This window comes from Danio rerio, chromosome 8, assembly GCF_052040795.2.
Source record: "Danio rerio strain M-AB ecotype USA chromosome 8, GRCz13ab, whole genome shotgun sequence".
In the NCBI taxonomy this organism is placed as follows: Eukaryota; Metazoa; Chordata; class Actinopteri; order Cypriniformes; family Danionidae; genus Danio; species Danio rerio.
In genome coordinates, this window is record NC_141028.1 from 12150001 (window position 1) to 12172606 (window position 22606).

The following is a 22606-nucleotide window of genomic DNA, read 5'->3' on the forward strand; positions in this document are numbered from 1 at the left end:
AAATTGAAACAAAAATGAAAACTATCTCCTCATTTTCTCTCTCTCTCATGTGGTTTTTAACCTTTAAAAGTTTCTAAGAAGATATTTTGAAGAGTGCTAAGTGTTGGCACCTATAGTAATAAATACTATAGAAGTCAATGGATGCCAACTTCAAGCATTCTTCATAATATCGTCTTTTATGTTCAACAGTGGAGAGTAACTCAAATAGATTTGGAAACAAATGAAGGGTTAGTAAATGATAACGGAATTACATTACTGGTGAACCATCTATTTAGCGTAGTAAGTAATGCAATTGAAATGCATTACTCTTTCCACCTTGTATTAACATGCATTCAAATTCTTGCATTCTTGTGTTTAAATTTTATGGAGACCCTTCCCTCTTCTTTTGTCAATCTCTGCATCACCTTTGTGAGTGTTCAACATAATACTGAATGTTATGTGCCTTAAGAGTGAGCAGATAAGCAAGCAAATGGTGGACTATGGTGGTCGATAGAGCTCAACCACACTTAAACTGGAAGTTTTTTGTTCATTTTAACATATGGGTCATTTTCGGCTTGGAATATTAGGGCTAAAATGTGCAAACAACAACAAACTGTACAATCAGGTCACTTTTGTTTGTCTTTTTTGAAGTCACCCAATGCATTTCCATTGTGGTCTGCACATTTGAAATCTACCCATCCATCCATCCATCCATCCATCCATCCATCCATCCATCCATCCATCCATCCATCCATCCATCCATCCATCATCTATCTATCTATCTATCTATCTATCTATCTATCTATCTATCTATCTATCTATCTATCTATCTATCTATCTATCTATCTATCTATCTATCTATCTATCGTTCAGATCTACAATCTGTCTGTCCATCCATCCATATTTAAGCTTACATTAAATAAATTAATTCATTAAAAAATTCAAATTAATTTTAATATGTATTATTATTATTTTTTTTTATTTTTTGGCATTTTTAGGAGGTAAATGCATTTTGATTGTGTTTGAAAATTTGCACCGGCATGTGCTGTCAGACTGATTAATATTTTTTCTCAATTGTTAGTGTTTTTCTGTAGAAAACAGCAGGCAACCACAATTTTTATCTTAATTCATGTCAAAACTAAATTATGAAAACCTTATTTTGGTGTGTTTTCTTACAACATTCCACACGGAAAACTGATATATGGCAATATATGTGAATAACATATATGGCATACAACTTCAGCAACATATTTTTCAAAATATTGCAAAAATGGACGCTATGGTTTCAACCATTGGAATTACAAAAATGTGTGTGTATATATGTAAGGGGCAGCACGATGGCTCATTAGTTACAACCCAAGCTCATTCTAAAAAAGTAGTCTCGCAGACGTTTCTTGAGACCGCGATTTCTGTAGCCAGAGGTACCTATGGTGGCATTTCATTTGTTTAAGCGGACGCTACGGGGCGGTGTGACAGCTTACATCCATGTGGAGGGCTTTCCCGGAACCAGTTTGTCCAGTTAGCTCGTCATGTACGTCGGCCGAGAGGAGATGCGGAGAGGAGCTGACCACGACAACGGTGACGACCGGGTTCGAGTCCGGGGAAGAGCGGTTCCAGAAATCAGCTAAGACAAAAACAGAATCCAAAAAATAAAGTGAACGAGTTCATAACAGGGTGAGAATGTGAGAATTCAGTCAGTCAGACAGACAGTCACTCGACAGCTCCCCCCGGTGGCTTTATGCGAGAACAGCACGGGAGAAAACGGTGCTCGCGAGAGACGTTCGAGATGTGAAAAAGCGCACACAACGGCCTCTCACGGATTCACGAAAACAAAAACTGCTCAAATACGTACCTCCCGGGACGTATTTCGCAGTCTCAAGAAACGTTTCCGGGACTACATTTTCAGAATGAGCCTGGGTTGATTAGTTAGATTAGTTATATTATTTCTGTGTGGAGTTTGCATGTTCTCCCCATGTTCACGTGGGTTTCCACCGGATGCTCCGTTTTCCCCCACAGTCCAAAGACATGCAGTATAGGTCAATTGTTATGTTATGTCATGTCATTTTCACTCGTTTATCCGGGGCCACGTCACAGGGACTACAGACTTTCTTCCCCCCGGACAATTCCAGGGGGATCCCGAGGCGTTCCCAGGCCAGCCGAGAGACATAGTTCCTCCACTACGTCCTGGGTCTTCCCCAAGGCCTCCTCCCGGTGGGACATGCCTGGAACACCTCCCTAGGTAGGCATCGTTGAGGCATGCGAAACAGATGCCCGAGCCACCTCAGCTGACTTCTCTCGATGTGGAAGAGCAGCAGCTACTCCGAGCTCCTGTCAGGTGACAGAGCTCCTAACTGTTTGAGTGTGAATGTGAGAGTGTATGGCTGTTTCCCAATTCTGGGTTGTGGCTGGAAGGGCATCCACTGCGTAAAACATATGCTGGAATAGTTGGAGGCTCATTCTGCTGTGGCGACCCCTGATAAATAAGGGACTAAGCCAGTGGAAAATTAATGAGTGAATGAATATATAATTCAGAAATTAACTTGCATCTCATATATGTAATTTGCATATATTTTCATGTTTCTACATGGGATGTCCCATGATGCTCATGCATTGGAGAAAGCAATTTGTTTTCAACTACATCTGGAATTGTTTAAAAATGTTTAAAAATGGACAAGCTCGGAATGATTTAGGCCCCATTTTCACCTGTATTTACCATCATCCAAAACACTCCTTAATACCAGGAATAATAAATCTATTCTACACAGATGTCATTACAAATACGCACAGAAATGGCATCAGACTCCATTCAGCTCTATCACACACTCATACTCAAGCACACACTCCAGATATCTGTAATGTGCAGAACAACACAACACTGGGCTTTGCTTGCTATCAGCTCACAGTGCACACACTGTTCCCTCCATACTTGGTGCTTTGCAGAATTCCCCTTCCAGTGGTAATATAAGACCATATAAGACAGAAGCACAAAGTGTTTCTGCGTTTCGTGTACCCTTTGTATCATGCCAAACACCAGGTCTTTCTGTGGGACTGAGGAGGGGGGTGGCGTGACACACAACAATTGGGTGACTGAATAGTTATTCTCCAGCATGTCAAAAGAGAACAAGGAGCACTGTGAACTAGATAACACCCTGGTGGTTAAAAGCATGTTCGCTCTCACACACACACACACACACACACAGAGACACATACACATTCATGCACGTACACAATGTATGTAATGTGTGCTTGAGCTCATTTTAAAGTGCCGCCTCTGTGCTGTTTTAAATGTCATTGCTTACTCAAGCTCTCTACATCTCATCCAATTACTTCTGCTCACACAAACTTGCAGCACACACATACACACACACACACACGTATATATGCCATATAGACACTCATATATAGATATACAGTTGAAGTCAAGATTATTAGCCCTCCTGTAAGTTGTTGTGTCTTTGTCAAAGATTTCCCAAATGATGTTTAACAGAGCAAGGAATTTTTCACAGTAATTCTTATAATATTTTTTCTTTTGCAGAAAGTCTTATTTGTTTTGTTTTGGCTAGAATAAAAGCAGGTTTAAAAAATATTAAAACTATATTAAAATCAATATTATTAGCCCACTTAAGATTTTTTTTTTGGATTTTCTACAGACCAAATACCATCGTTATACAATAACTTGCCTAATTAGTTACCCGTTTTTCAAGATTTAAGATAAGTCTTTTATGTCTCTAGAATGTGCCTGCTCAAAACAAAGTTGACCAGAATATATGGACAGACACAAAATGTATAACTAAAATTACAAATAATACAGAAAATAAATGTTTCATGCAAATGTTCATTTAAATTAGTTTAAGTAAACACAGCGATAAAAATGTGACAATTATTTCATGATAATTGAAGCTGAATGTATGATTTACGAGCTGGAAACAGACAAAAATAGGTACAGTGGGAGTCTACATTAATATCTTTAAGACAATGTCTCTAAATACCAGCCTGATCTCATGAAGAAACATGTAGTATTTTACATATTTTCAGTTTAGTGGCTAATTTATACAAATTATTACAAGTTCAGTCATAGATAGGATTTACAAAGAAGAGGTGGCATCCAACCCATCCCCTATACCCAACCGTCATTGGAGGATAAGCCAATCGAACTAAACTGTATGATTGAGATTGTATGAATTCATACGAATTAGCCACTAAATCAAAAAGTGAAGGATTACTGTGAGATTGTGCTACTAAATACACTTACAAGCATTTTTTTAAATGACTTGATACAGGTATGGAGACCCGGAAGGAAAGTGATAGTGGAGAAAAAAAAATGGGTGGGAGAAAAAAAACTCTTAGTGAAAAAATGGTTAGTGATAGGTAACCATATTTTTGAAAGTTTTTGCATTCCCTCGCAAAGATGTTTTGCATTATCTCGCAAATATGATTTCACTTCATACATGACAACCCTCCTGTTTTGCCGGAATTCTCCCATATTTCACCATTATATCCTATTATTAGTTATTTTCTCGTATTTCTCTTTTATTTTTAATCTTGAAAGCATGTTGAAATTAATATAAAAATGTCTGAATTCACTCTCTTTCCATTAAAGCTGAGCGTCGATCAGCGCCCCTCATATGCAACCTCTGAATCAGTGAATGCCTGTATAAGCGCTGACTGACGGATGTGTTCCGTATAATAAACTCTACCGAGATCAGCTTCTGTACACGCCATTTAAAGTGACATTTCTGTCATCAAACAAGTGAAGAGCAGCAAATGAATCTCTCGTTTTGTTTTGTTTGATAACAGAGCTGTCACTACCACTGATATATAATCAAAGCATACTTTAATCGTTTGTGCACATTTAAGAGGAAATTAGTTGTGTTTGAAATAAAACACGCTGGACGTCCGGGCATGTTTACATATTACATGTATTTGTCTGTTTAAACACACACCTGAATCCCAAATTGTCCTGCACTTTAGCTCCCCTTTAAATAGCGAGTGCTTCTTCTCTCTCTATTTTTAAGTCCAGGCTTAAGACACATTTTTATTCTATAGCGTTCCCAGGCTTTTAATCTTTATTAAATATATATGCACTTCTTACTGGACTTCCTTCCAAACTTCTCCATAAACTCCGACTGGTTCAGAACCATGCAGCTCGTGTCATCTCTAGGACCCCATCTCACGAGCACGTCACACCACTCCTCTATCAGCTTCATTGGCTTCCAGTAAAGTATCAAATTGATTTAAAAATATTGCTTCTAACTGTCAAGGCACTTCATAATCTCGCTCCTCAATATCTCACTGAACTTCTCCATATCTACACCCCTTCTCGTACCCTTAGATCAGCCAACAACTTCACCCTGGTACCACCTCGCACTCGATTGAGCACAATGGGAGACAGATCTTTTAGCTCTATGGCTCCTCGGCTATGGAACTCACTTCCCCTAGATCTTAGGAGCAGTGATAGTCTTCACACTTTTAAATCACATCTAAAGACCCATCTTTTTAAGTAGGCTTTTACTTAACAATTTTTTTATCATGTTTTAATTATGTTCTTTTATATTCGCTATTGTGTTTTAACTTGTTTGGTCAATGATTGTTTTTAGTAATGTTTAATTTGTTTAGCATGTCTGCTGATGCTTATTGTAAGGCGACCTTGGGTGTCTAGAAAGGCACCATTTACAAATAAAATGAATTATTATTATTATTATTATTTATTGTGCTTTGTTGCTGTAATACTATTATTCTTATTATTACTTTTATTGTTTTTTTACTGTTTTAGAATGTGTGCTATGGTTTTTTTCAGCACTTTAGTCAGTGCCAAACTGAAGTTAAAAGTGCTTCATGAATAAACTTGACTTACTTGCCTTCAGTGATTTTTCTGAAAATAAATACCAAAAAATAACGCAACTGGAATAACTACAACAGTCGCGATCGTCAATCTCATATGAAGCAAGAGATTGCGATGACATATGATGAAGTGTGCTGGTGCTGTAGTGCTGTCCTATTTCTTAGGGGTAAATTTTGTAGCTCTTCCCCTTCACACTCTGTTTCAAGGGCCAAGGGGAAGGGGTAGAGGTACAAAAATAGAATTGGGATTGGGCCTTGCTCTGATTCTTGATCACCTTTTTGTACAGCTGTTTTGGATACTTTAACTTTTTATCCAAATGTGTCCACAACCACTGCCAAAGTGCTGAAACTTGATATGTAAATGACGGCAAGTCATACAGTATGCCAAAAAGCTGAGTTGGGATGTAAGGATCTTGATGCAAACAGTGATGGAAATGTTTTCCAAATTTGCCTTTCTAACATGGAGATGGCCAGTGTTTTGCTGCTGTGTTATGTGTTTCACCTTGACGTAACATCAGTGAGTATGTAAATGATCACTCCATGTTCTCACCTCTTTAACACACCGGTGATCAGTCACTTCTGTTTAGACTTCAAGCGGTGATGCACGACTTGCGTTATCATCATCAATCAGCGAAATTATTCAGCAGAACTAACATTGCTTGCATTAAAGTAGCATGAATTATCGGTAATTGCTTAATCCTTTAGTGTGCTAAACACTCTCCTCTTTTTTTTTCTCTCTGTGCTGGAATGTGGAATCTGATCAAACTTGCTGTGAGTGTGGAAGAGACAGAACGTTTGTATGTGATAACAACTTGCCCCAGAGCAAAGGCCAGACTCTGCTCTTTCTGTGGAGCAGCTGTTTCACAGGAGCACATTACATGACACGCAAGAACCTGCAGTAAAACTAGAACAAAAACGACACCACAGTCATGGGAAAACCCTCTCCTTGTTATTATATCAGAAAGCAGTTTAGGAATTATACAATTTCCATAGAATTTCCATTGGTAATTCTTCAGTTGTGACAATGAAGATCTCGCACCTTCCCGAACTGCACCTCCAGCACAGTTAGTGGCAGCTATCAGATCAGGAGAATTATGAAAATACTTCTAACATGTATTCAAATGATGAAAAATGACATAGCCTTGTGTATAGGCACTAGCGTGAGCACTAGATTGTGACATTTGAGGTGAGCATCTGCTCTTCGCATTGCTAAGGTGTGATGTGGTGGGTAAGGTATTCTGAATGGTTTGTAGTGCAGTGCTAGGGTGTGATGTGGTTAGTAAAGTGTCAAGTGATTTGTCGACCACTTCTAGGGTTGCTAGGGTGTGAAGTGGTTGCTAAGGTGTTCAGAATTGTCTGTAGGGTGTAACTAAGGTGTTCTAAATGTTTGTGTATGTCACTGGGGTATTGCGGGGAGTTTTCTAAAGGGCCCTGATTTGATTGTAGGGTGTTTCTAAGAGGTTTTGTATTACTTACATAGGGTGTTACTAGGCTGTGATGTGATTGTTAAGGTATTCCGAATGGTTTATAGTGTGTTGCTAGGGTGTAATGTGGTTGTTCTGAATGGGTTCTACAGTGTTTCTAGGGTGTGTCAAGTGCTTTGTTGACCACTTCTAGGGTTGCTAGGGTGTGAGGTGGTTGCTAAGTTGTTCAGAGTTGTCTGTAGAGTGTAACTAAGGCGTTCTAAATGTTGTGTATGTCACTTGGGTATTGCAGCGAGTTTGTTTAAGAGCCCTGATTTGTTTGTAGGGTGTTTCTAAGATGTTTTGTATTGCTTGCAGAGGGCGTTGCTAGAGTGTGATGTGATTGTTCAGGTATTCTGAGTAGTTTGTTGTGCATTGCTAGTGTGCGATGTGATTTTTAAGCTATTCTGAATAGTTTGTAGTAAGTTGCTTGGTTAGTAAGATGGTTAGTAAGGTATTCCAAATCGTTTGTAGTGCATTGCTAGGGTGTGATATGGTTGTTAAAGTATACTGAAGGGTTTCTAGGGTGTGTTGTGTTTTGTTGACGACTTCTAGGGTTGCTAGGGTATGAGGCGGTTGCTAAGGTGTTCAGAATTGTCTGTAAGGTGTTACTAAGGTGTTCTGAATTTTGTGTATTTTAGGTCACTAGGATGTTGCTAGATTGTGGGGAGTTTGTTAAAGGGCCTGTTCAAGCAGGGTGTTTTCACACCTCTAGTTTAGGAAAAGTCAGTGGAAAGTGGGTGTGTCCAGCTATGTTTAGGTGGGAGTGTCAGAGGAAGGAAAGAGGGAAGGTGCATAAAAATTTGCATAACAATGGAAGTTTCGGTTTGGGCACACTCTGATTTTCACAGAGGGTAAGCAAACCATCAGACGCAGGGCAGAAAGACAGTGACTGCGTTTACATGGACATCAGTAATCAAATTATTTGCCAAATTATTAAATGGTGGACTTTAACTGCAGTTTGGCACTTTCATTCAGGAATTTCATTCATGCCCTTCGTGACAAACAAGATATTTGATTTGAGGAACTGCTGGAAGCGTGTATTTTTAATGCAATGTTTAATATCGCATGGCGAAAGGGAGAAAAAGAAAAACTCTGCATTTCTCGGTAACTTAGATGCACTCAGTAGGTGTCTTCAGAAAGCCCAATGTGTGTATAGACTATCCTGTCACAAAATACGACGAAAATCCTACACGACGGTTGTTTGATTGTGATGTTTACATTCGGAGAGCAGCATTTACAGCGGATCTATCAGTCCATATTATTGTAGTGACATTAGCATACTGTAGTAACTAAATCATTTTGACTAAGGTCTGTCTTTTAACACTGAAAGAGTACTGCAGACGACACAAACTAACTTTACCATCTAAATAAACAAACAAAGACCACTGATCGCTTACTTACCAAATCTGTAGAGACAGGACAATTAAAACCATCTGGAGCCGTGTCTTTTTTAAAAGGAGACGAGCAGCAAATACGGATTTTCCCATTTCCAGATAAGAAAAGCTCTCGGGTAAAAAATGTTTCCTAGACACATATTTTTGTGGCGTGTCGCGTGCACAGTAATCCACACATGAGTAAAGCTGTGCTCTCATAGCTGGAAATGAAAACAAAACCTGTGTCTCCAAACTGCTCTTTTTTTTTCACTTGTTTTGGCAACACAACGTGGTGTCACGATATGTGGGGGTGGATGGAGAGGAGGCGAGGACCCAAATGCAGGGAATGAAGAGTTTAATGAAAAATAAAACAAAAACAAAACTCAAATCTACCCACGTGGGGAAAAACACAACATCATATTACACACTCAACTAGACTAGGTCTGGAACTTGACAAGACAATACTTAAACCACTGTTGTAGACTAGAAATCAGCAGATACAACAGTGAAGGGAACAATCAACAACGGACCAGCACAGAACAGAGCACACTAGGAGAATAAATAGGAAAGACAAACCAATAAACAGACAGGCGGACAGGTGAAAATAATAATTACAAACAAGGTAACAAGGTGGGTGGGACAAGACAATAGACGGGAGAGCGCATGACACAGAGAGACAATACAAGCCATGCGCTCACATAACAACACTGAAGCACACGACAAAAGCACGTGACCACAATGTAAACACCGAGCCACGTGCTTTGACAAAAGACGCAAGACACGAGCACACGATGAATGAAAACACTCACCGTGCGCACACACACGCAGCGTGCATGCTTCATCCCAGCGCCGACCAAAACCGAAACCAACAAGACTGAGACGCTGGGAATGAAACACCACGCTGCTGACAAACGAAAACACAAACACGAGTACAAGAGCGCACGCGTCTGAGTGACGCAGAGCGCGCGCGCGGCCGCGTCAAGCAGGAGCGCGCACACTCTACGTACACCCACGACGGCGCGCGCTCACACAGAGACAGAAACAGGACCCGACATGAGAAGTGTCAGAGCTCTGCCACAAAAACAAGAATTTACAAGACCAAAGTGGCAGAACCCTGACACTAGCCCCCCCCAAAAGGGACGCCACCTGGCGTCCCTAAAGGGAACATCCAACAAGGTACAAGACAGACAAGAAACACTAGAAGACAACAAAACAGGCAACATCAACAGACACAAGACAGGGGGGTGAACAGGCAAGACAACATGAAGGGAGGGAGGGAGGGAAGCCAAGCCAGACCCAACAAGACAAACAAGGGAGGGATGGGAGGGCAAGACCAGGGAGGATCAGGAGGGACAGTCCAGGGTGGATTCAGTGGGTCGGGGGCCCCGGCAGGGAGCCAGGGTGGAGCCGGAGGGTCCGTCCAGGGTGCAGAGAGGGAACACCAGGGAGGAGCAGGAGGGACGACCCAGGGAGAGTCTATCAGGGGAGACAAGGCAGGAGGTCGGTGGGGAGCCGGCTGGGTTGAAGGCCTGTGGGGAGCCGGCTGGGCTGGAGACCAGAGGGGAGCCGGCAGGGCTGGAGACCAGAGGGGAGCCGGCAGGGCAGGAGACCAGAGGGGAGCCGGCAGGGCAGGAGACCAGAGGGGAGCCGGCAGGGCAGGAGACCAGAGGGGAGCCGGCAGGGCAGGAGACCAGAGGGGAGCCGGCAGGGCGAGACGCCGGGCTGGGACCGGCAGGACGAGACGTCTGGGTGGGGCCGGCAGGGCAGGGCGCCGAGCTGGGGCCGGCTGGGCGAGACGTCTGAGTGGCGCCGGCAGGGCGAGACGTCTGGGTGGCGCCGGCAGGGCGAGACGTCTGGGTGGCGCCGGCAGGGCGAGACGTCTGGGTGGCGCCGGCAGGGCGAGACGTCTGGGTGGCGCCGGCAGGGCGAGACGTCTGGGTGGCGCCGGCAGGGCGAGACGTCTGGGTGGCACCGGCAGGGCAAGGAGCCGGGCTGGGACCGGCTGGGCAAGACGTCTGGGTGGCGCCGGCAGGGCAAGGCGTCTGGGTGGCGCCGGCTGGGCAAGGCGTCTGGGTGGCGCCGGCTGGGCAAGGCGTCTGGAAGGCGCCGGCTGGGCAAGGCGTCTGGAAGGCGCCGGCTGGGCAAGGCGTCTGGGTGGTGCCGGCAGGGCAAGGAGCCGGGCTGGTGCCGGCAGGGCAAGGAGCCGGGCTGGTGCCGGCAGGGCAAGGAGCCGGGCTGGGACCGGCAGGGCAAGACATCTGGTTGGGGCAAAAAGCAGGGCTGGGACCGGCAGGGCTAGACGTCTGGTAGGTGCCGGCAGGGAAAGGAGCCGGGCTGGGGCCGGCAGGGCTAGACATCTGGGTGGTGCCGGCAGGGAAAGACGTCTGGGTGGTGCCGGCAGGGCAAGGAGCCGGGCTGGGGCCGGCAGGGCAAGACGTCTGGGTGGTGCCGGCAGGGCAAGACGTCTGGGTGGTGCCGGCAGGGCAAGGAGCCGGGCTGGGGCCGGCAGGGCTAAACGTCTGGTAGGTGCCGGCAGGGCAAGGAGCCGGGCTGGGGCCGGCAGGGTTAAACGTCTGGTAGGTGCCGGCAGGGAAAGGAGCCGGGGTGGGGCCGGCAGGGCTAGACGTCTGGGTGGTGCCGGCAGGGAAAGACGTCTGGGTGGTGCCGGCAGGGCAAGGAGCCGGGCTGGGGCCGGCAGGGAAAGACGTCTGGGTGGTGCCGGCAGGGCAAGGAGCCGGACTGGGACCGGCACTGAGCGGCGCTCAGGGGCTGGAGTCGACACTGGAGGGCGCTCAGGGGCTGGAGCCGACACTGGAGGGCGCTCAGGGGCTGGAGCCGACACTGGAGGGCGCTCAGGGGCTGGAGCCGACACTGGAGGGCGCTCAGGGGCTGGAGCCGACACTGGAGGGCGCTCAGGGGCTGGAGCCGACACTGGAGGGCGCTCAGGGGCTGGAGCCGACACTGGAGGGCGCTCAGGGGCTGGAGCCGACACTGGAGGGCGCTCAGGGGCTGGAGCCGACACTGGAGGGCGCTCAGGGGCTGGAGCCGACACTGGAGGGCGCTCAGGGGCTGGAGCCGACACTGGAGGGCGCTCAGGGGCTGGAGCCGACACTGGAGGGCGCTCAGGGGCTGGAGCCGACACTGGAGGGCGCTCAGGGGCTGGAGCCGACACTGCAGCAGAGGTTTTCCTCTTTAACCTCCGCTTCTGAGTGCGGGTCAGCCCTTGAGGGCTGGACATGGGCTGGGAGGCGGCGCTGGTGGTGCAAGGGATCCTCTCCTCCTGAAGGATCCCTTTCTCCTGCTGCTGAACCATGTGATTAATAAATTGCTGGTATGACCATCCCACCATTCTCTGGATCTGCAGGGGAAGAAGGGGCTTGTCCAGAGCAAAATTTAGGTGGGTCATAAGCAGCCAGTCATTAAAATTCAGCCCCTCAGCTGCCTTGCGGAATTTCTCCGCAAACTCCTCCAAATTCAAGCCACATTGTTTCAGTGACTGCAAATGCAGCAACTTAGTAATGCGGCTGGCGAAGGAGCCATCTTCATTCCGCTGGGTCCTCATTCTGGCTGGTCCGTTCTGTCACGATATGTGGGGGTGGATGGAGAGGAGGCGAGGACCCAAATGCAGGGAATGAAGAGTTTAATGAAAAATAAAACAAAAACAAAACTCAAATCTACCCACGTGGGGAAAAACACAACATCATATTACACACTCAACTAGACTAGGTCTGGAACTTGACAAGACAATACTTAAACCACTGTTGTAGACTAGAAATCAGCAGATACAACAGTGAAGGGAACAATCAACAACGGACCAGCACAGAACAGAGCACACTAGGAGAATAAATAGGAAAGACAAACCAATAAACAGACAGGCGGACAGGTGAAAATAATAATTACAAACAAGGTAACAAGGTGGGTGGGACAAGACAATAGACGGGAGAGCGCATGACACAGAGAGACAATACAAGCCATGCGCTCACATAACAACACTGAAGCACACGACAAAAGCACGTGACCACAATGTAAACACCGAGCCACGTGCTTTGACAAAAGACGCAAGACACGAGCACACGATGAATGAAAACACTCACCGTGCGCACACACACGCAGCGTGCATGCTTCATCCCAGCGCCGACCAAAACCGAAACCAACAAGACTGAGACGCTGGGAATGAAACACCACGCTGCTGACAAACGAAAACACAAACACGAGTACAAGAGCGCACGCGTCTGAGTGACGCAGAGCGCGCGCGCGGCCGCGTCAAGCAGGAGCGCGCACACTCTACGTACACCCACGACGGCGCGCGCTCACACAGAGACAGAAACAGGACCAGACATGAGAAGTGTCAGAGCTCTGCCACAAAAACAAGAATTTACAAGACCAAAGTGGCAGAACCCTGACACGTGGTGTCTCTCTGCCATCTGAACACTGTAACAGGTCTTCGAAGCTATTATGCATATTAATGAAACTGTACCTCGTTCACAATAGAGCGCACTGATTGGTTTGACCCAAGCCTTTTTCATGAATTAATGCTGCACACTCAAAGACGTCACGATGCACTCGCAGGCACAGACATCCAGGCTACATGCTGGATTACACGCCAGTGTCTAATCGGCATGACGCAGCTTCAAAAATTAGTTTCAGCCTGGAAATGAATTTGCTCGAAATAACACAAAAACAACCAATTTTCACTTGTTAGTGGAAGAGATGTGTCCAAATAGTGTTTATAGCAGCGTGGGACACATATATGACTGTCAAAAGCTCAAAAAATGTGTTTTGGTGTTTCGTGACACTTTAAAGTGCCCTGATTGGTTTATAGGGTTGTTGGCTAGGATGTTCTAAATAAGGGTCTTAAAGGTGTTGCTAGGGTGTGATGAAATTGAGGCATTCTAAGTGGTTTGTTGTGATTTGTGAGCTATTCGGAAGGGTTTGTAGTGCGTTGCTAGGGTGTGATGTGCTTATTACAGTATTCTGAATGGTTTCTAGGGTGTTGAAATGATTGCTAGGGTGTTCTAAATTGTTTGTAGTGCGTTGCTAGGGTGTAATGTGGTTAAGTTATTCTGAATAGTGTCAAGAATGTTGCTAGGGTGTGTTGAGTGATCCGTTGACCAATTTTAGTATTGCTAGGGTGTGAGGGGATTGCTTAAGGTGTTCTGATTTGTTTCATTGCTAGGGTGGGATGTAGATGTTAAGGTATTCTGAATGGTTTGTAGTGAATTGCTAGGGTATAACGTGGTTATTAAGGTATTTTAAAGGGTTTCTAGTGTGTTACTAGGATGTGTTGAATGATTTGTTGAAGTAATAGTAGAAGTAGAAGAGTGTGATGTAGTTAAGGTATTCTGAATGGTTTGTAGTGCGTTGCTAGGGTGTAATATGGCTAAGTTATTCTAAAGGGTTTCTAGAGGGTATCAAGGATGTGTTGAGGGATTTGTTGACCGGTTCTAGGATTGCTAGGTTGTGAGGGGGTTGCTAAGGTGTTCTGAATTGTTTGTAGGGTGTTCAGATTTATTCGTTGCTAGGATGAGATGTGGTTGTTAAGGTGTTTTGAATGGTTTCTAGTGTGTTTCTTGAGTGTAATGTGGTTGTTAAGGTATTTTAAATGGTTTCTAGTGTATTGCTACAGTGTGTTGAATGATTTGTTGGCCACTTCTAGAATTGCAAAGGAATGAGGGGGTTGCTAAAGTGTTCTGAATTGTTTGTAGAGTGGTCGTTAAGGTATTCTGAATGGTTTGCAGTGTGTTGCTAGGGTGTGATGTGGTTAGCAAGGTAATCTGAATGGTTACTAGGGTGTATTGAGTGATTTGTTGATTACTGTCTGTAGTGTAAGGTGGTTACCAAAGTGATTCAAAGAGTTTGGGTATTGTTAATGTGTTTGGAATAGTTTTTTGCTAGGGTGTTGTGGGGTGGTTGCTATGGCACTGTTAGGCATTACCTCATTGTTTGATGCCTATAAAAACTCATAGTGCCCATTTTAGCAAGCATCACTCTGAAACTAAATCTGATCTCTTCTAAAAGTAACATCAGGCTTCTCAGAAACACACATGATTTGTTGCCTCAAATGACAGGACGTGACAAAAGGCCCGCGCCATCTTTAATCAGCTGTTCTGTTTACTCTCTTTGATGTTTAACAGTGAGGTCAGTGGCAGAACAAAGATGACAGCCTCATTTTGGCCGGATTAGATGGGGAAGGACAGAATCAGCAGAGATCACCCATGACGTCTACTAAGCGATCAGATTTCTCCGTCTCCATCAACGTGGAGGTCCTGTAAACAGTGTGTTTGTTTCCAGCAGTTAACCTGCAGCCTCCATGGATGTGCATCCTCTATGCGTCTAATAGGTCAACAGAAGCTCTCGTGTGTGTGTTGATGCATCACGTTCTCATGCTGACGTCCACGGTCATGAATGTAAACACGGACAGGGCTTAATTTCCACTGCTCCTGCGTCTTTGTTCCGCTTCTGTTTTCCGAAAGGTTGCGCAGTTACGTGGGACATAAAGTGGGCGGGAGGAAAGGAGATTGTTGGATAACAGGAAAACGGGGAACTTCTAAATCCGTGTTTGTGTATGTAATTAGACCTGCTATTGTTAGAACGGTGTGCTGGCTGTGTTTACATCCCGTCTCAGTAGTGGACATCGTGTTACGAGAGGACAACGGAAAGGAAAAGCACAAATGACCTAGAATGAATTCTCTTTATTAGTGATGGAAGGCAAATGATTCTCCTGGCGCTCAGATTTAGATTGGGGGGTCTTTTTCTGAAGAATTGAGACTATTGAATTCCCTTTTTAGCTTATTATTTTCATCGTGGGATGAAAGTATAGAGCATATGACCATAAGGGAGCATATTTTAAGTGAAATACTGTGCAATAATTAGTAATAATATAAATAAATATTAAATTTCTGCCTTTAGTTTTAATTCCATGATTTTCATGACTCTTACAGAAAAATTTAAATTTAAAAAAAATTTAAAAGTTGCATTTAGTTCCATGATTTCTGATTTTTTATTTTAAGAGGTTTATTTTCTGTTATTAAAATATTCTCTTTTGTTACTTTTGCAAGTTTTATTAATTATATATATATATATATATATATATATATATATATATATATATATATAATATATATAATTCTATATTTCTATATATAATTGTATGTTAGATTGTATTAGTTTGGAAGTCCATTACTCCTTTAAATTATGCGTTTAAATTAAGCTGATGATTTAAATTAATGTAAAATGATTTAAAATTCTCCTAAATTCTACAAATTTGTATTATAATATATTCATTATATTAGTATTTATTTATTTATTTATATTTATTTATTTATTATATTATATTATATAAAATACATTAATGTTCTTAAATTGCATGGTCTTAATTTGTGACATTAATTATTCTTTTTGAATGGTTCTGTTTTCCCTGACAGATTCAATTACATTTCAATGAAAATTATACTATTTTAAATGACATCACATTTGTTAATTTGAACTTTATTCATGTTAAAATCATTTATTTATTTCATCAATTTCGATATTGTTTTTTTTTTTATTTGTATAATTTAATTTTCATTATTCTTATAAACTATTAATTTATATTAATAAATTTAAACATTTAAAGATTTCAAAACCCATAAACTCTAGATTTATATATTGGTATTTAAATAAGTATTAAGTATTACATTTTTTATTACATAATCCATTAATGTTTTTACTAATTGTTTATATATATATACATTCATTATATCATTCATTTTCTTTTTGGCTTAGTCCCTTTATTAATCTGGGGTCGCCACAGCGGAATGAACCACCAACTTATCCAGCGCATTTTTTACGCAGCGGATGCCCTTCTAGCGCAACCCATCCCTGGGAAACATCCAAGCACACTTGTTCACACACATACACTACGGACAATTTAGCCAACCCAATTCACCTATACTGCATGTCTTTGGACTGTAGGGGAAACCGGAGCAACCGAAGGAAACACACGCAAATGCAGGGAGAACATACTAACTCAGCACAGAAGCGCCAACTGACCCAACCGAGGCTCGAACCAGCGACCTTCTTACTGTCAGGCGACAGCACTACCTACTGCACGACTGCATTGCCATATATATATATATATATATGTGTGTGTGTGTGTGTGTGTGTATATGTATATGTATATGTATATATATATACATATGGCGAATATGTATGTATATTAGTATTTAAATAAGGATTAAGTATTTAATTAAAAATCCATGTTTTAAAAATGCTTTATATATAATAGTATTTCAATAAGCATTAATACATTTTCAATCCAATCCATTAATGTTTTTAAAATGCATGATTTTAAATACTTTATATTTAACACTCATTTAATTTTTTTTTTCTTTTTGTTTTTATGATCCATCCATGACAGAATTTTAACTATTATTTCATTAAAAATTTAGTGTGTCTATACTATTATTATGGATTTTTTTAATATGCAATAATTGTTTTCAAACTTTGAACGGAGAAGTTTTTAGTCCTAGAAAAGTCTGTTTGGTCGTTAGATTTCAGCGCGAACTAATTTCTCATCAAAATCCTCCTAAGCTATAGGGTTTATTTTATTGCCTCAAATTAATTCATATTCTTGTTCTGCCAGAAATGTTCTAATTTCCTTCTGTCTGTATTTCCCACAAGGCAGAACATCTGGGACAATTTTGACACTTCATAACAGAGATCCTCCATCAAGTGAACTGTGGGCTTGGAACAGAGGCTCATATCGAGAAGTTAAGCTCTCCGGTGACGTGCCCAGTGTGTCAGGCTGGCATGTGAGTCTGGCACATGTGGACCCAGGCTTGTCTCATCTCTCTGACCCTGTCATAAACCTCAGTCCCATCCAAACGCCTCTCCTCCGACACTGTAAGTATTAGCATTTGTGTCACACAACATTTCATATTACTTTAGCCATCAGACGATACATTCAGATTGTTAAAAGTAGCCGTTTATGTGTGATACATGGCATGGTACATTAAATAAGCTAAAGCAACTGGTAAAATGCTAAATGTTCACGTTTTAAAGGCCTATATTAGCATCCACCCTAATAAAAAAAACTACATTCTGTTTGTTAGCATAACGGCTAACTAAGATCCCGTGTCTTTAGTAAGCACTAATTGCAGCCTTGAGTTGTGCAACTTGTCATTTGGTTATACAAAACCACTACAGTATATTTACTATATATTACTATAGTGTTTTTTTAATAAGCTAAAGCAACTGGAAAAATGGTAAATGTTCATGTTCATGTTTTAATATTAGCATCCACACCAATAAGCAAAAAACAACATTCTGTTTGTTAGCATACCAGCTAACTTAGATGTGCCTTTTGTAAGCACTCACATTACATCCCTGAGTTGTGCGACAGTCAGTACAGTCAGTGGCGTAGCGCAAAATGTGGAGGCCCCCCTGACGGGATCGCTGATGGGGCCCCCTGATGAAGTTTCGGGGGGGGGGGGGTTGGGGGGGGGGTTTGGGGGGGGGGATGCGTCATACGTCAATTTGCATATCACTGACATCATCACGTTCTGCCGTTTCTGTTTGTTTAACAGCCTATGGTTAATAAAGGGGTATTTATAATTGCACTACACTTTATTTAAGCATGTTTATTTAACTAAATTTATTGCTGTTTGAATACAGTATGTCATAATAGATGTGTAGTGAATGTGCAGTAATCTCTCATATGTAATAAACTCAGACAAGTTCAGAAACTGTCACTAAAATATCTGTGATTGTGAACAAGAAAAGAATAAACGGTCCAATTAAATTGTTAAAATAAAGGAGAAGTAGATCGGTTTGACTGTACAAGGGAAATACCTTCACACTGCCTGTGCTAAATCATTTGTCGTCGGTACGCAGAGGGGTGATCTGCTCTCGGGCTGCAGGTGGGAGAGGCTGCTGTAGAGGACTGACTGGGCCGCCTGTCAGTGCTGTGAGGCGGGGGAGGGGCCGGCGGCATCACACGCAGCTCGTTGAGAAGAGTAGGGACGGTACAGTATGGACAAATGGCAGTCTAAAAAAATCTCCAATAACACACAAAAAAGTCGCTAGAATTGTCGCTAGGGGGGTCTGAAAAGCCGCTAAATCTAATGACAAAGTCGCTAAGTTGGCAACATTGGCGGCAAGCAATCAGAATGAAGTAGTCCACCGCTTGAGAGGTGTTCAGAGAACACAGACCTGTGAACTTTGGTTCCGACTACAGTTGTTCCCGAGAGTTTGATTATTGCGGTTGCCGGATTATCAATTATTAAAAATCGCGACGACGCGGGGCCCCCTGATCACGCGGGGCCCCCCCGCGGTGCGTGCCCTGCGGGCCCGTCCGCTACGCCACTGAGTACAGTATGTCATAAAAATACTATAGTAATTTATAGTAAATATTCCATTGTTTTAGAACCATACTATAGTAAAGTGCATTATACAGTATATATTATAGTATTTACAACTTTGTCAATGAATGCTACATCATACTTTAGTGTTAGCTATAGTGAACTGATAAACTATATTAAATACTGTAGCATAATTTAGTTTTTACTACAGTAAACGGTCGTTTATTGTAGTATAATATAGCCTTATTTTAGTACAGTAGATCATGGTATTGTATAATATACTCTTATTATACTACAGTAGTATATTATAGTATAATATACCCTTATTTGTAGAAAAAAATGATGTTTCTAGAAAGCCTAGTAAGAGTTTGATTAGCTAGCCCAGGAATGTCTGATTGGGGTTGGAACTAAACTTTTCAGGATACCGGGCCCTCCAGGACCGAGTTTGGACACCCCAGGTTTACCAAAACAGATTAAATCAAGTGCTACTGTATGCTTAAAAAACACTATAGAAATTACTTTGGTCACACTTTATTTTGATGGTCCGTTTGTTGAAGTTACATTGTATCTACATGTCAACTAATTCTCTTTAGATTAGAAGTAGACTGTTAGGTTGGGGTTAGGGTTTGGGTTAGGGTTAGGCACATACTTTCAAAGTTTCTTATAGTCAGTTAATTGTCAGTTAAAGGGGCAGTATCAACAGATGAAGAGTTTCGTTGCAAAATGAGATATATCCATTTTGAGAAATGTTGGTTATGTGACATTATTATTTAAGTCTTCAACAGTCAAGTTTATTCATAATTGTTGTACATTAAACTATTACTTGAGCTCAGTGAAAGCCAGGAACACAATATTCTTTAAATCCAGGATTTTTTTTTATTTAACTTTGTCCATAAATAGTTCATAAATAAGTAAAAACACATACCAAAATGCAACATATTTATCTTAACATTGTCAAACATCTTAAATTGGTTAAAAACAATACATCAGAAATATATGAAATAGTATATACAAAGATTGATTAATAATAATAATAAGATTCAGAGTTAATTTTGACCAGAGCATTTAAAACATAACATTCCATTACATAACATTTTTTTGCAAAACGCTTTATATTCTACCATTTAAAAAAGCTAGTAAATCAGGGTTTTGTTTGATAAGTAAGATTAAGTTAGTTAGATAAACAACTAGTAGCTTGTTACAGAAAGAATGGAGGCTGCTTCCACACCGCTGCTGAAAACCAAAGCTGTGTGATCAGAGAGGGTGGAGCCGCGGTGCCACAGTTCTTGTCTCTATTGCACCGAGTCCGTGACACAAGCTTGCCTTGCCCCGCCATATTTAAATAATTATTTCACTGTAATAATATAATAATAATAATAATAATAATAATAGATTATAGAGTTTATTGGTTGTTGTGAAAAAACAAAACCCTTTATTTTTCTTCTGAACAACCTGTGCCCTTTTTGATCCCTTATAATAAATCAACAACAACAAGAATTACCTCCTTGGCCTTCTTCTTGACATCAGCGGAGACTCGTTCTCTGCTGCATTTGTTTACTGTTGACAGAGGTAGGAATATTTTATCCTGGTCCACTTTTGTATCGTTTTACACATATTTGTGAAGTTGAAGGCTTCATCTTCATCTGACAGTTTGTCGGCATGACACAGACCAACATTACTCGCACGATGACCACAATTAATCTTCAGATGTTTCCCTCCCCTGAATGCCTTGCCCATTCGTTTTTCTCCCTTTGATGATTGTCTTTAGATGCCTTCCTCGTTCCCCCAACAGCAGCTGTAATGACCGGCTCAAATCCGTCATCGAAATCCATGATGTTAGCTTGACTCTGAAGCTTTGATTCTCTGACAGACAGACAGCTGTTGATCAATGACGTAGCCTACGCGACTGACAGCTCGCCAACGGTAAACAATTAAATGGTGAACTTTTTTTTTAGTTAGCCTATTTCTCATTTTACAAATATATGTATTTTGTTTTGATATTATCGTTAAATCAATGAGCTAACTCGGAGCACTTCACCAGCGGTGACTATTTTCACAGGGGATGCTTAGCTCGTGCAGCATCTTGAACGTACTACAAGCGTTATATCGCACTTTGTAAAGAAACTGGTCTGGCGGATATCACATTTTGTGGAAATTTTGTACTCTGCCTAAAATGTACATCCTTAAATGTTATTAATGGCAGCAATTCACACATAGATTTAGGTACATCTGAACAGTGATTTCCAATAATAAAATCCAAATGTCAAAAAATAGCGTTTATCGCGCAACCAAACTCTTCAGATATTAAGCAGACAGCCTACTAATACCATCAAAATAAAGTGTTATCATTACTTTTACCAAACTACTTCACTATTTTTGCAAGTGGGAAGATTTAAATTTCCAATTTTTTATTCTTTTACATTATTTGCTGGTAAACTAGTCTTTACTTAACATCGTCATATCATTCCAAATCCGTTTGACCTTTTTTTTTTCATGTGTGAAATATAAACTATTTAAAAAGAGAAAGAAACAACACTGGACGCCACTGATTTTCCTGTGTAAGCATAAAAATACATGGTTAAAAATATCCTCCTCCACAGAAGAAGGAAACTCAAACATGTTTGGGACGTCATGACGGGTGAGTAAATAATGACAGAATTTCCATTTTTGCACTGAATATCCCTTTAAAGCTTCCTCTAACCAAGAACAAAGAAGCCATTTTCCTTTAATCTGAGTTTTATGTTGCATTAAAGCGAGTGCTGTTTGTATTGTGGTATGGCTCGTATTTGACATAAAAGCATGCGAATGAATGCAGTGCTTTTTCATTTCACTCTTGATGTGAATAGTCCCTTTTGTGCGCGATTCGTTTTGCTTTTCTGTTCTCAGTGTGAACAGGCCTTTTAGTCTTTTGACCCCGCGCCAGTATTCAAGTCTCAATGCTTCATTACCCCCACTATGAGCTTCCTTTTTCTTCATCCGCCGATAAACAACAGAGAAAGCCTAACAGAGAAAAAAAAAGGTAATTCCCAAAGGAAGGTGAAAGCGAGGCATATGGTTTCTGCTGGTGTTAATCAATACCTCCAATGCGGCACACGCCCCAATCGATCGGCTTGTATCTTCGAATAAAAGATTTGTATAATTTACGCCTCCGACAACCAAAAGCTGCGTCTTCCCACCCGGATCAATAGGAGTTTTCTTAAGCCCTGAGCAAATGGCTTGCACTGTTTTCACTGACGTCTGTTTCTCTGATGTCTATTTGACTGTTGGGTGTAACTTCTGTCCTGGTGAAGCACCAGTCAACAGACTGATTTTTTTTTTTTACTACTTTGGCGATGTTAAGGGAACACCCTTTGATTGATACATAGGTGTTTGCTTATACACACATCTCACACACCCTTCGTAAAGGTGACACGCAAAGACTGCGTATGCTCTGGAACGTGTGTGGTGTACTGTAAACATTCACGCAGGAGATTTCTCGATTCGATTGAGTCTTGAGACACGCGGCTGTGAATGTGTACAGTGGGCGGCATGTTGAGTCAGAGGGAGAACAACTAAAAACGAGAACTTCACATTAATAAATGAAACGCTGTAGATATGTATTTTAATC

General features: G+C 41.9%; 1 long non-coding RNA gene across 1 annotated transcript in view; it reads left to right on the top strand.

The window, feature by feature from the left end:
* Window positions 1-22606, top strand: part of LOC147835516 (uncharacterized) — a 55709-nt gene that overhangs the window by 21692 nt on the left and 11411 nt on the right. The window contains exon 3 of the long non-coding RNA XR_015497701.1: window positions 17321-17542. This is a non-coding gene — a long non-coding RNA (uncharacterized LOC147835516). The remainder of the gene's footprint in view (window positions 1-17320; window positions 17543-22606) is intronic.